This window comes from Dermochelys coriacea, chromosome 2 (genome assembly GCF_009764565.3).
Source record: "Dermochelys coriacea isolate rDerCor1 chromosome 2, rDerCor1.pri.v4, whole genome shotgun sequence".
Taxonomy (NCBI): domain Eukaryota; kingdom Metazoa; phylum Chordata; order Testudines; family Dermochelyidae; genus Dermochelys; species Dermochelys coriacea.
Window position 1 is genome coordinate 87,630,684 of NC_050069.1, and position 12,789 is coordinate 87,643,472.

Genomic DNA, 12,789 nt, shown 5'->3' on the forward strand with positions numbered 1-12,789 from the left:
AGGTTTGCATCCATGTTGCTGACTTAGGGCCAGCAACCATTGTGAGTGGGAGAGAGGAGCAGTAAACAAGGCCAACTGTTTGTATGTAAAGCTTCAGCCCAATGCTAATGCAATGTAAATAGATTTATCTGTCTTTCATTGTAAAAGACCAATTCATACAACACAACTGGGATAATGCAATGCTAGTCTATTCAAACAGTCCTGGGACCAACATAATAATCAGTTTTGAATAGATTATAGTTGGGAAGGAAGTTGACATGAAATATCCTGAGTGGGCCAGCATGTCTAAATCGATCTCTGAACCACTTATAAAAGTCCTATATTCTCCTCTACTACGGTAAGGGAAGCAAAGAAGATTAAAATGGAGCAGCAGAGCTCCCAATGGGTCACAATTGTTCTGTAAAAACACACAGTCCTATTGGACCTGTTCACAATCCTGAATCCTCCATTTGTTATGTCTTACAACAATAAGAAGTCTTTCTGAACTATGTTGTGTTTTACAGAATAAGAGCCTGACCCTGCAAACCTTCTCCCAGTATTCTCCACGTGTAGTTGTGTGTGAAAGACTTGCATGATTTAGTCCTAAATAATAACAACATACTGTATTATACACTGCTCTTCAAAAACAGTTTAACATGAGCTCACTATACACAAATAACAAACTTCAGTAGTTTGAGATTTTTTGCAGCTCCGATTTACATATATACATGGTCCCCAGGTGATAGACTGTTGCATATCTGATCTTTACTAAGTTTTAGAGGAAAGACTTCCTTCATAAATTCAACTGTTCTCCAACCTAATACGAAAGGTCCAACTCTCTTCTGGCCACACTAAAGTTCAAAAGCTTAAATACTGAGCAAGGTGGATGGCATAAGCCAACCTGCAGTGTCCACAGAAATACAAAATCTGCCAGGGGAGTGGGTATGGAGGCAGAGAGCCAAGTCCCTGCACCAACTTCCAAAGGCTGTAAACCTTGTCCCAGTGACTGAAGAGTTCAGAAGAAACTGAAACATGATGCTGAGTCCTCCTTCTCCTCCTAAGGTCCTCTGCTACAGACAGGTTTTCCCAAGGGCAATCTAGGCCTAGAATAAGAGGAGTATTATTGATTCAGTGCATGTTCACTTTTTCACTTGCTCACTTTTTCCACACTCTGTAGAGAAGACTGGACTTCTAAAAAGATGGTATGATCAAATCCCTTACTATATATGTTCATCTCCAAAAGTAGAGCAAAAAAAATAGCAGGTAAGCAGTAGGCTAAGCATAATCAATTAAGGTGTCTGTACAGCATTTGAGTAATGGAACATCCCCAAACCTACCTGCTGTTCATATAACAAACTCATCCGCTTTTGATTGGTCAAGGAGCTCGTCTTGTATTCCCTGATCAAACAGGTCTCCATTAAAGTGAGTGCCGGATCAAGCCCAGGGTACGCACTGAAGTGTTTTTGTAGGAACTCTCCATTTCTTATTTAAGCAAAAGGTAAAGTATGTACATTAATTCAAAATATGCTGCATTCGTTTTATATGTACTTAGCATACTATTGGTGCTTTGTAACTAAAGGTAGTCAAATACTGTATTGCAGAACATGTCCATGTTTCTACCCTTTATTATTTGTGATTTTTGAACATTCACATGAATGGGTCTTTGTTTACATGAATTTGGGGGGCCAGGCTTGTCTTCATAAGGATATTCATACTTGTCTAGATCCCCCATTTACCGATGTAATTATTGTTAATAATAATATTTTATAGAACTGGACAAATTACTGGTTGCAAAGAAGTTACCTGATTACATTTATCCCTTTTTTTCTGTTTGCAAACTGCCCCTGTAACTTGCAAATAGCTGCCAAATACTTTACGCTAATGAACTGTCTGTGGGTTGTAAATGTACTGTTCACTTAGTCCATTCATTATTTATTTGTGGTGTATAATTGGTCACATAAGCCATGCAATATTGTTTCTGTCTATTGACTGGATGACTGAAACACTTAACTAGCAATAGACGAGACGACAAAAGAATAGAAAAATACTCTTTTTCATGCACAAATACCCTTGTTCACACATAATTTTGCCATACATCTCCCATTATAAAACAGTGTACAAATTCCCAGATGGCAAACATACACCATCCTCAGTTACAGAGAAGTAAAATAGCATCATGAACATTCTGCAGCCCAGAAATCTATTAGAGCATTGGTGTTGATTTATGGTAAGAGAGCTTTATTGGTATCACAATTACCATACACATTTACAGATTTTAAGAGGAAAATGTTAATTACCATGTACTATCTTGCCTTATGTTACTAACCTATTAGAAACTAACTATTATTCATCTGCAATTAAACATTAAGTACTGTAATTAAACGGATATGGGCCTTATGACATCTCTGCAGAATTTCTTGGGGGGAAAAAAACAAAAACCCTCTCATTTTTCAAGTGATTGTGTCTGTGTCATATCTATGTGGTTTAGACTATAGTTTTAAAAATGAAAATCTAAGAACCAATAAAACAAATGAGTTCATAGCATCTTAGCAGGTAGATTTACAAATACTGCTCTCTTGGATAAGTGAACAGCCAGCTGGTTTGTTCACCACACATTAGCCTCTACTAACTTCAACATCAGTACCTCTACTATAAATACTTTTAGATTAATCTTCTATCAGCAAAAAAAAATTCGGAGGGCATGAAACAAAGGCTCCATAGTGCAATTTTGAGTTTATTTAGTGCAGCAGGTATCTAATCTCTTTACCAAATATTATCATAAATAAGTGCATCAATAAAAATAATGCCTTTTCTCACTAAGAATGATTGTTTCTCAAATAAATTTAAGCATTTCCCTATAATCTGTGAAAAACCAACAATTATCTATACAGTATATTTTTGGATACACAATTACTGAGCTAATAACTGTCAATGCTAGGTTTCAGAGTAGCAGCTGTGTTAGTCTGTATCTGCAAAAAAAAAAAAAAGTACTTGTGGCACGTTAGAGACTAACAAATTTATTTGAGCATAAGCTTCCGTGAGCTACAGATCACTTCATCGGATGCATTCAGTGGAAAATACAGTGGGGAGTAACTGTATTTTCCACTGAATGCGTCCGATGAAGTGATCTGTAGCTCACGGAAGTTTATGCTCAAATAAATTTGTTAATCTCTAAGGTGCCACAAGTACTCCTTTTCTTTTTGTCAATGCTAATTGAGTCAGTATATATATAAACAAACATACAGTGCATACATTTATTAAAATTATTAATGCTAGAAACAAATGTCTAACTATTCAGGATGATTTTTCCCATAGAAAATGGCTTAATATTGTATGCTATGTATTGAATTATACTATCTATAACATCATACTAATGTTTTCCAGCTAACAGACCTATACAATTAGCCTGTTTGGATCTGGATAAAATTAATTTGTTTTGACATCACAATGGTTGTAATATTTTATTGATGCAGCCAGTGTGGCTACCACCTAAGAACTCATAAAAATAAGTCCTACCTGCACTATTTATCCTTTGTGTGAGTTTTTCCCTGTTTATTCTAATTTGCTTCTCAGCCATGTAATACACCTCATCACTGGGAGAAAAAATGATATTTGCCAAATATGTTCAAGAACATTTGTTTAAGTTCCTCTCTTCATCAAATAAGCTTTTACTCCATGAGGAAGAGACCTGCTCTCTCTGAGATGAGGCAAACAGTTGGGTAGATGACTTGCTACAACACAACCCCATTTTGTAAGAACCTACAGGAATTCAGTCTTCTTGAGTTTTACAGAATTGTCCTGTGGCAGAAAAGATTAAAACAAAGAGGTATGGCAGCAATACAGTTAACAGGAGGAATATCAAGCACAATAGCAAATACTGGGCTAAATTATGCCCGGCTACTCTACAGGTGCATAAGCAGCGAGTGGGTGTGGCCTGGGAAGAACAAGAAGCCTCTTTCAGCCTTCTTGTGAAGTCGTTAGACACGATTGGAGCCTGAGTGACCCCTCAAACTTCTAGCATCCCTTAGGCCAACAGCAAAAGGAGAGGAAGTAGCTGGGCCATGGCTCTTGTCCCACCGTATACCACAGAGATGTACCATTGGCATGGGAGAATGCTCAATGCCCTTGAAGAAGTCATAGCACCAGGCATGACCTCCCTGAGTACTGGGGAGTTCCATGAGGCATTGTGTTTCTCTGAGACATGATGCCTCCCCCAGTGCTCCTGCTGGAGCAGTGCATCTCCACACTAACCCCTTACTAAGGTGGTGGGTAAAAAGTACAGTTGAGTCTATTATGAACTAATGGAAACCAAGGTTTCTTTTTCATTTCTCAACACTTTTACTATGTGTAAGACAAGGTGAGAACATCAGACAAAGCAGTTCTCAACATGTTAAACCTCCAAGTGTAATGAACATTGCATAAACTGAGATTATAGTAAGAAAAAGTATCCCAATCAGAGAGATATTTACATGCTCAGCCTATGAAACGATCATCTCCCAGTACAGCGGCAGAATACCAGCAAAGAATTGGCTATAGAAGTTTCTTTTAGGGCAGCTGCCATAGAAACCCCCACTCTCTATTATGGGATGTTTATTTATTTATTAAACACAGGCATGCCATTTTACAAGCCCACTTTAGAACCTGGAGCATTCTCATTAAAAGCAGTTATCTGCTGCTGTTACTTTCTGCATGTGCGCTCTAGCTAGGAGTTAAGATTGAGCCTGGAAGAGAGAGAGTGTGTTCAAGCAGGCTCTCAGACCAGGCTGCTGAATAATAGCCTGAGGAATCTTAGCTGAAGTAAGAGCCAACATAGGCTCTACATCACTCTATGCCACCCCACAGGGACAACAGAAGTGTTTGCTGGGAGCTGTTACAAACCAACACAAGTTAGAGCAACCGTGGTGTTGGTCTAACTGGTGCTGTGCATCAAAGTAGCCCCCAGTAGTCCTGGGAAGCACAAGATGGAACACATTCTTCTCCTCATCCAGGTCCTGCACAGAATGGAGTTTTATTGGACCGAACAACATTGAGCATAATCTGAGGGACAATCAAATGCAAACTGGCAATACACAACTTTGAGTTCCAGAGATAAAATGTAACAACTGAATCAAAGCCTGAAGGAAGACAACCTACTGGCATCTAGTAGCTTACTCTTCTTCACACACTTATTCAGAGGTCCCACACAGTTCTCAGATCGCCAGTTTTCTTGTGCATGGGAAATCAGAAAGGATAAGAATCTTTTTATGTAGGTTTGAGGTTGGAAAGGAAGGAATTGCGAGACAGCGTGCTGGTCTGAAATTCTTACAATATAGGAAAAAACACCATGGTGTGGAATTGGAATGATAGTTTCTGATATGGGAAGGGTAACTGACATCCTACAGAGCAGTGGTCTCCAAACTGGGATGCGTGCACCCCAGGGGGTGCGCGGCACAAGGAGTGCAGCCGGACAGTACTCTGCAGTTTTTTTTTTCTTCGGCGGCAGCTCTGCACGTCCACGGCTGGTGTTCCCCTCCGGTGGCGTGTCTGTGGCAGCAGGTCTTCCAGTCTTTTCCCTGGGGGGTGCGTGAGCCAAAAAGTTTGGAGCCCACTGCTATAGAGAACCCTTTGAAAATCGCTTCTCACTGATCAAATACTGTTCCCTCAGCCTAAAAGAAATAAAATGCAACTGTCAACATACTAGAAAACAGTGAAAAGGGATGCAAAGTCAATTCTCTTTAGTAGATCATGTTCCAAAGGTATCTGGTTTTGCATATAGTGATGGCTTCTTGAGCTGGTATTGATGTGATAGCGAGAACAGTTTCCTAAAAAAGAAGAAGGGATAACGAGGTAGCTCCCATGGAAACATGGTGGAAGTGAAGGGTTCCTGGTGCAGAAATACATTCCATGATTCCAAAGCATCCTGAATTATTCCAGAGAGCGTATAGACCTGAACAACTTGCCACAAAGTAAGAGTAGTTTGAGGAGCTAGACTTGGAATTAGTATCTTCCTTCTAATTACCGATCCCCAAGTGACACTAGTATTTGTATTAAGGCTGGTTGCTCTAGCAGATGTTTTCAAATTATCCAATTTTACCAGTACACATCTTTACCCAAATAGAAAATGGACATCAAATAGCAACACAAAAAGAAAATCACTGCCCCTAGCCTATGTTTTCAAATTATCCAAAGCCATGTCATAACACCATAAGAACCTTTATCCAAGAAAGTCCTACATAACAAAGAAGAAAGGTCCATCATTCCTCCAGAAGTGGAATAAAAAGAAATGAAATAAATAAATTCTGTGAGTTCTTAGACATAGTTCGGGCCAGCATGTGGCAGGTCTTCAAACCAACTGCCTGACAGAAAAAAAGTGCTTTCTCCAAAGAGCAAAAAGCTGTATTCATGAAGGTCAACTCTATAGGGATGGAAGGAACAAAAACATGGGGCAACAACTGCAGCACTGCTGCGCATGTTGCAAGCTTCGGAGAGACCATGCAAGGATATTGTGCACCTCCTGCATGACCACAGCTGTATTTGAGATAGCACAGAGGAAGCATTAGGGAGCAGCAAAGGCCTAACTATGCAGAGTCACTAAACAACAATCCCATATAGAAGAGGATGGTGCCAGTGACTGCTGTTAGAAGCTACAGAATGGATATGCTTGTATTCTTGTCCTGAGATAAGGGAAAGGATTCCATTCTTCTAGTTCCCATGGAGATCCAAATTCTGGACCTCTGCACAAAGTCCAGCAAAGGAACCTGAATAGGGGAATTAACAGAGGCACACAATATGAATTATATATTCCTGACAAAAACAGCCTTCTTAAATCTTCAAAGATAAACCATAGAAGCTGTAAAAATTAATTTTGGTTACAGAGATTAAGGATAGAATACAATATCTCATGATTAAGTGCCTTAAGCTCCATCTTCTTAAAAGGACACCACAGATTTGTTGGCATTGTGCCCGTCTGTTGCAGTTAGAATATCTGGAATCAAGTTTTACACTCTGAGACCACAGCATGAAAATCACAGTGTGAAATTGCGTGGATGGTATTTTCAAAAGTTATTTGTTAAGGAATTGAGTTCTAATATATTATTTTATTAACTATATGCACACATCTTGTATTTCCCAGATGCTAACTTGACTAATTCAGTTGCCCTCAGCTACAATATCATTATAGGAAAGGCAACATCACAAAATCTCTCACACACATTTTATATTTTTCTGATTAAGTGCCATCCAACACTAAATAGACTAGAACAGTCTCTGATTAAGCCACTATTTACAAAATGTAGTATCAAAATGCCAGTTTAGTTGAGAAAAAAATGCCTTTAATTCAGAAAAATATATAAAGCAAAACACTGTTACTTTATTTTTGAAGTTACCTAATTACCTCTCTTAGCAAATACAGCATTTGTGATGATGTTTGTTTTCATTAGCTGACATCTGATTTCAATAATTTGGAAGTATAACAGGAAAACAATTATAAAACAGTGAAGGAAGAAATAAATAAAGAATACAGTGGTTGTCATTAAACACTGAGTATTCAACAACAGTTAACAGTGGTATCAGATACTCCCAATTGTTTCAGGATAACCCCTGTACTTAACAGGGTGGAACAGGTAACATCTATCAAATCTGCAGAAACTTCTGAAGTGTGCTACTATATCTCAAAGACCTTTGCAGGCTAATGTTGCCTTTTTAAAATTGACCACTATATAAAATAGTATATGCTTATTAATAATAGTATATGTTTAATAATTATGCAATGCAACAGGGAGAGCATCTGTCATCTATGATGATCTACTTCTAAATTAATATCAAGGGCATAGATGTGATTATCAGAATGTTAGACAACTATTCTCAGTGTTTTCTGGTCTTTATCATATGTCAGCTACTTTTTTCAATAAATATTGCTGATAGTAATATCTTTTTAGATAAAAATGTATTTCTATGCTTCTAGTAAATATAAAAATATGAATAAAACAATATTATCCAAAAATCAATCACATATAGAATCAAAGCAGTTCCTGATAAATATTAATTTCTCAGCATTCCCCCCCCCCCAGACTAAATAAGCACATCAATCTTGTTTAAAAATAAACACAGTACAATATTTTCTGGCTCTTATCTTTATCTAGATTACAAAAATAAAATACAATTACATAATAGCCCTTGCTAAATGTGATATTTTTCCTCAAGACACTGGGGGATTTATATATATTTGAATCTGTTCACAGTAGGTGAGAGTAATGCTCCAAAACAAGATATGTTCCATTTCTCCCACTCTGCCTCTTAGAAATCTAGAAAATAATTTTTAAAAAGACAAACATGCAAGATTTATATGTTCTCCAAATTTGCTTTTGAAATGCCTTTAATCCCCACCTATACTACCAATCAAGACACAAGAAAAAAAATCTCCTGGTGATTGTCTGGGAGGCCATGTTTACACCCTTTACTTTCTGTATACCATTCCTGCTCAAAAATGCAAATCAAACGAAAATCCCCATTATGAACACTGAGTAGCATCTTCGGCAGTAAAAATGCCTTCCCTAAACCCAACCCAAGTTAAAGAACCAAAATTCCTAATCAAATAGCATAAATGAGACTTCTCAGTGTCATATATTTTCCCAGCTGTCCCTAACAGCAACTTCAAATGCCTTGTGGTCCTCAGGTCCTAGCCCAGACTGAATACTGGCCATTTTACCCCCTGGAGGGGGGCGACAAACAATCCTGACTTTTCCGAAGCTGCCCAGTTAACATTTATGGAATTGTACAATATGTTGTTTACATTTAGCTGCTTATTTGTGTTAGATGTTTTGAGGAAAAAATGCCACAGCGAAACACCTCTCTACTGTGAAAAGGGTTGGGACAATGAGCTTCTAGTTCATCTAAAAGCCTTAACCTCCCCACTCATTCCCTTCATACAAAACACACAGACCAGGTTTGCTGTTCCTTAACTAGTCATTGGGTTCATTAGCGAGGGTCCTCCAGACATTTCAGTGCTGAACCTCTTTTAGCATCAGCTAAACCAAACGCATTAGCTTAAACTGACAAGGAACTATGACCAATTCATCCTTCCCAGGCTGTTCAGTCATCCTCTCTCGCAGAGAGAGAGATTTCCACTTCCTAAATACAGCAGCGCAGACTCCCGAATGCAGTCTTCATGTCTTCCCCCTCTCTGCCTCGAAAGCCTCTCCAGCAGCTGCACTCCCAGAAAATGAAAGTGTCATCTCTTATCCCCCTCCCCAGCCCTGCGGAGCGGGCATTGTTTGACTTTAAACCTAGCCCGCTTTACTCAATTTGCTCGCCCTGAGCTACAGAAAACAGGGTCTTCCCTCGGTGCCAGGGAATAGCCAACCCGGGGCTTTGCTGGGAGAGCACACAATTCTCACCCTACTTCTTTTTCTAGTGGCGGGCGGAGGGAGGATGCAAGCCGAAGGAGCTGTCAAGCCCACACAGCGAGCCAGGGACCTGTTTTTAGTAGCCTCTGCTGTGCTGCCATCCTGTGTGTGTGCGCGTCTCTGTGCTAGGTGCACGGGGGGGGGGGGGGGGGGCAGCGATCCTTAGCATAGTTATCATCCCCACGGTGTTGTGAACTAGGAATGAGTCCAAGCGGATCGGGACTGGAAATCTGCTAGAATACCAGAGAGAGAGACACCCGGCGGGCGAGCGAGCGGGGGAGTCAGGAGGGCAGCGGGCGAGGGAGGGCTCCCTGCTTCCCGCGCAGACACCCGCGGCAAGCCACAACGCGGGGCCAGCCACAAACTCCCCAGCCCTACGATGCAGCAAATGGGGGGGAGGGGGCGCGACTCAGGCGCCTTCCCTCGCCACTCTCCAGCCCCCCACCCGTGATGCTCGCCTCCTTGGCGGTCACGGCAAGACCTCGCCTGCAGCGGGGCCCGCGTTTGCTAAGCGCCACACACACACGCAGAGCCGGGGGGGGGGGGGCGGGGAGGGCGACACCTCTCCCCGGGAAGGGAGTCCCACAGCCCCCGGGAGCAGCCGCCCCCGAGGCCAGGCGGGGGGGGGAGGGGGCCCGCCCGCTTGCCAGGGGCAGAACGCAGCGCCCCGCGTGCCCCGCCCGTTTACACGGCCAGCAAACAACACCGACGCGCGTCTTTACCTTGGTGTGCCCGCGCTCCGGCCGTCCAGCGCCGGCGGCCGAGCCGGGAACGGGGGAGAAGAGGGAGGCAGCTGCAGCTAATCCCCTGTTTGTGGCCAGGCTTCCCGCAGCAGCCGTGTGCGGGGCGCCTTTGCCCCGCGTGGCAGCGCGCAGCCCTCCCGGCCAGGCGCGGGCGGCTGCTCCGGAGCCCTGCAGCGCGCGGCTCTGGCTGCGCCCGGGAAGGGAGACTGGCCGCTCGCAGACCCGTGTGCGCACGTTAGGGCTGCTGGAGGAGGGGGAGGAGCCCCGCGCTCCCGCGCTCCCTCGCCCACCCACCGCCGCGGTCGCTGCAGCCCTCGCTGGGGCTGGCCCCTGCACCCGCATGCGGCTTGCGCGCTGCCCCGCCGCCCCCCGGAGCTGGCCGCCGGGTGCCCAGGCGAGCCCGCCTCCCCCTTGACCCTTCAGGGCAGCGGGAAAGAAACCCGCCCGGGGCGCCCCGCTTCCTGAGAGAGCATGCAAAGGAAAGACCCTCCACCTGTACACCCAGGGACTAAAGAAATCACTGACAGCTGCTGAGCTGGAGGGGCCGGGGGCAGAGGCACTAGGGGGGAGACTGGAGGAACAGGGGAAAGTGGTTTACACGTGGGGCTTGCCAGAAATGTAATGCCAGCTTCCTTGGGCAGCAGGGATTAGCCCACAGCAGTTTAGGAGCAGTCTGTACTGCTTCCATTAGGCCTTCTCGACAACGGCCAGACTACAGCAAAAAGCACGGTTAAGGCTGGCACTTGCGAGGAAGGTGCTAACATCCTTGCCCTGGCCAATGTAGACAGGGCATAGGCAGGGGTGGGACTCGTATTATTACATGTTTATACTACACCTAGACTAGTGAGGAGCTGAATTCTGATTGGGGACTCAAGACTAGAGCTGTGCAAATAACTGGTTTTTAGGTCCCTGGCCAAACCAGGAAAAAATCATTTCAGGTCAAACCGCCATGAATTTTTTTGAATTTTTCAGTGAACCAAAAAAGAAACAACACACACACACAAGTTTGGGTTGAATGAAACATTTTTTATTTTTGAGGAGGGGGTTACCTTTTAAAAAAATCAAACAACACGCTAAATGAAAAGTCATTTTGAATCAAAAAATTAATATTGAAAAGTTGAAATGTTTTGTTTTGAAAGCATCAAAACAAAACATTTAGATTTTCCCAGCAAAAACAATTAGGAAAATTTGACATGAATTTGCAAAATGTTTTCGTGGCCCCAAATCTGCTTTTTTCAGTAAAAAAAATTTTGTCTGAAAAATTTCACCCAGCATTATATGCATTAGAGGCAACTGATCTCATTAACCTCTGAGGATAGAACAAGAAGCAATGGGCTTAAATTGCAGCAAGGGTAGTTTAGGTTGGACATTAGGAAAAACTTCCTTTCAGGAATTGTCTAGGGAATAAATTGTCGAGGGAAGTTGTGGAATCTCCGTCAGTGGAAATTTTTAAGAACAGGTTAGGCAAACACCTGTCAGGAATGGTCTAGATTATTTAGTCCTGCCATGAGTGCAAGGGACTGGACTACTAGATGACTTCTGGAGGTCCCTTCCAGACCTATGATTATTATATCAAAATAATAAACAATGGTAATAATGGCTGGCTGTAAATTCTGGAGGTCTTTGTGCAAAGAGATATGGAAAAGGGTTCTTCGCTCATGGATAAGTGACAACAGGGCCCACAAAGAACAGGGGTAGGGAGGTATAATCATTCCTGTACCATCCCAGTAGGGTTGACGCTGGCCAGGATGGCTTTACAAGAAAGCACAGACAGGAGAGTGCTGGGTAATGATCTGTAAATACCGCAAAAAGTTATGAATGAACATTTGTTAGAATTTTTAAACAAATTTGCCCTGACTGCATTCCATCTCTTTTTTGTGTTCACACCAAAATTTAGAGTGAGCACTGCAAAATATTCACAGAAAATAATGTTTTGAATTTATTTTTGCCAGTATTCAAAGTGGAAACTGGATTTAGGGTTATGCTAATCCAAATCAGAGAACAGAAACGTGGCAATTATATGTCCAATCGAATAAACACAAATTTTAAATGCTGTACTTAAAGCAATACTTGCTACAAAGAGTTCTTGGGAAATGTATAAGATCAAAGACAGTGCATTCAATCAATGAATACATTAATGTAAATTGAGATCTATTCACAGACAATTCTTGGGCGGCGGGCAGGGGGAGAAAAAGAAGAAAGCTAGATCTGATGAATAAACTGTTTCCGGCTAACTCTAGTGCTGGGCAACATGCACTCCACTATGTTTCTGTGAGTGACCTACATGCTCACATGAAATCTGCTTTGTTGGCTTCGAGCAGCCTCATAACCGGCCTTATGTAGTAGAAAGGGCAATGGCTCTGGCCTTTCACACAAGGCAGAGTATCACCCTATGAGAAAGTTGTACCAGTAACACTTGTAGTGATTCAGCTGTAAAACTGGGTTTATGTTAAAAAAAGACAAAATAACATGCAAAGGAGAAAAATTGTGTTTGTGGTTGTTGTTTGTTTTGCTTCTTTATGATGTGCATAGGTGGCCTGATTTTTTTTTAAATTTCTTTTTTTGTTTCCTTTTGGTTTTTAGTATTAGAAAATAAGGTCACATTTAGGCTAGAAAACTAGATGACTGGTGAATTAGTGGAATAGTAATGTCACAAAAGCCAAGAACATGAAAGGAGTTTTTAA

At 42.0% G+C, this 12,789-nt stretch overlaps 1 protein-coding gene across 2 annotated transcripts in view; it reads right to left on the minus strand.

The window, feature by feature from the left end:
• DLGAP1 (DLG associated protein 1) overlaps nt 1–10,344 on the minus strand; it is a 640,732-nt gene extending 630,388 nt beyond the window's left edge. For both annotated transcript variants that reach the window (XM_038393158.2, XM_038393157.2), the window contains exon 1: nt 10,085–10,344. The gene's annotated coding sequence lies outside the window, so the exon portion shown is untranslated. The remainder of the gene's footprint in view (nt 1–10,084) is intronic.
• Between the last annotated feature and the right edge of the window lie 2,445 nt (nt 10,345–12,789).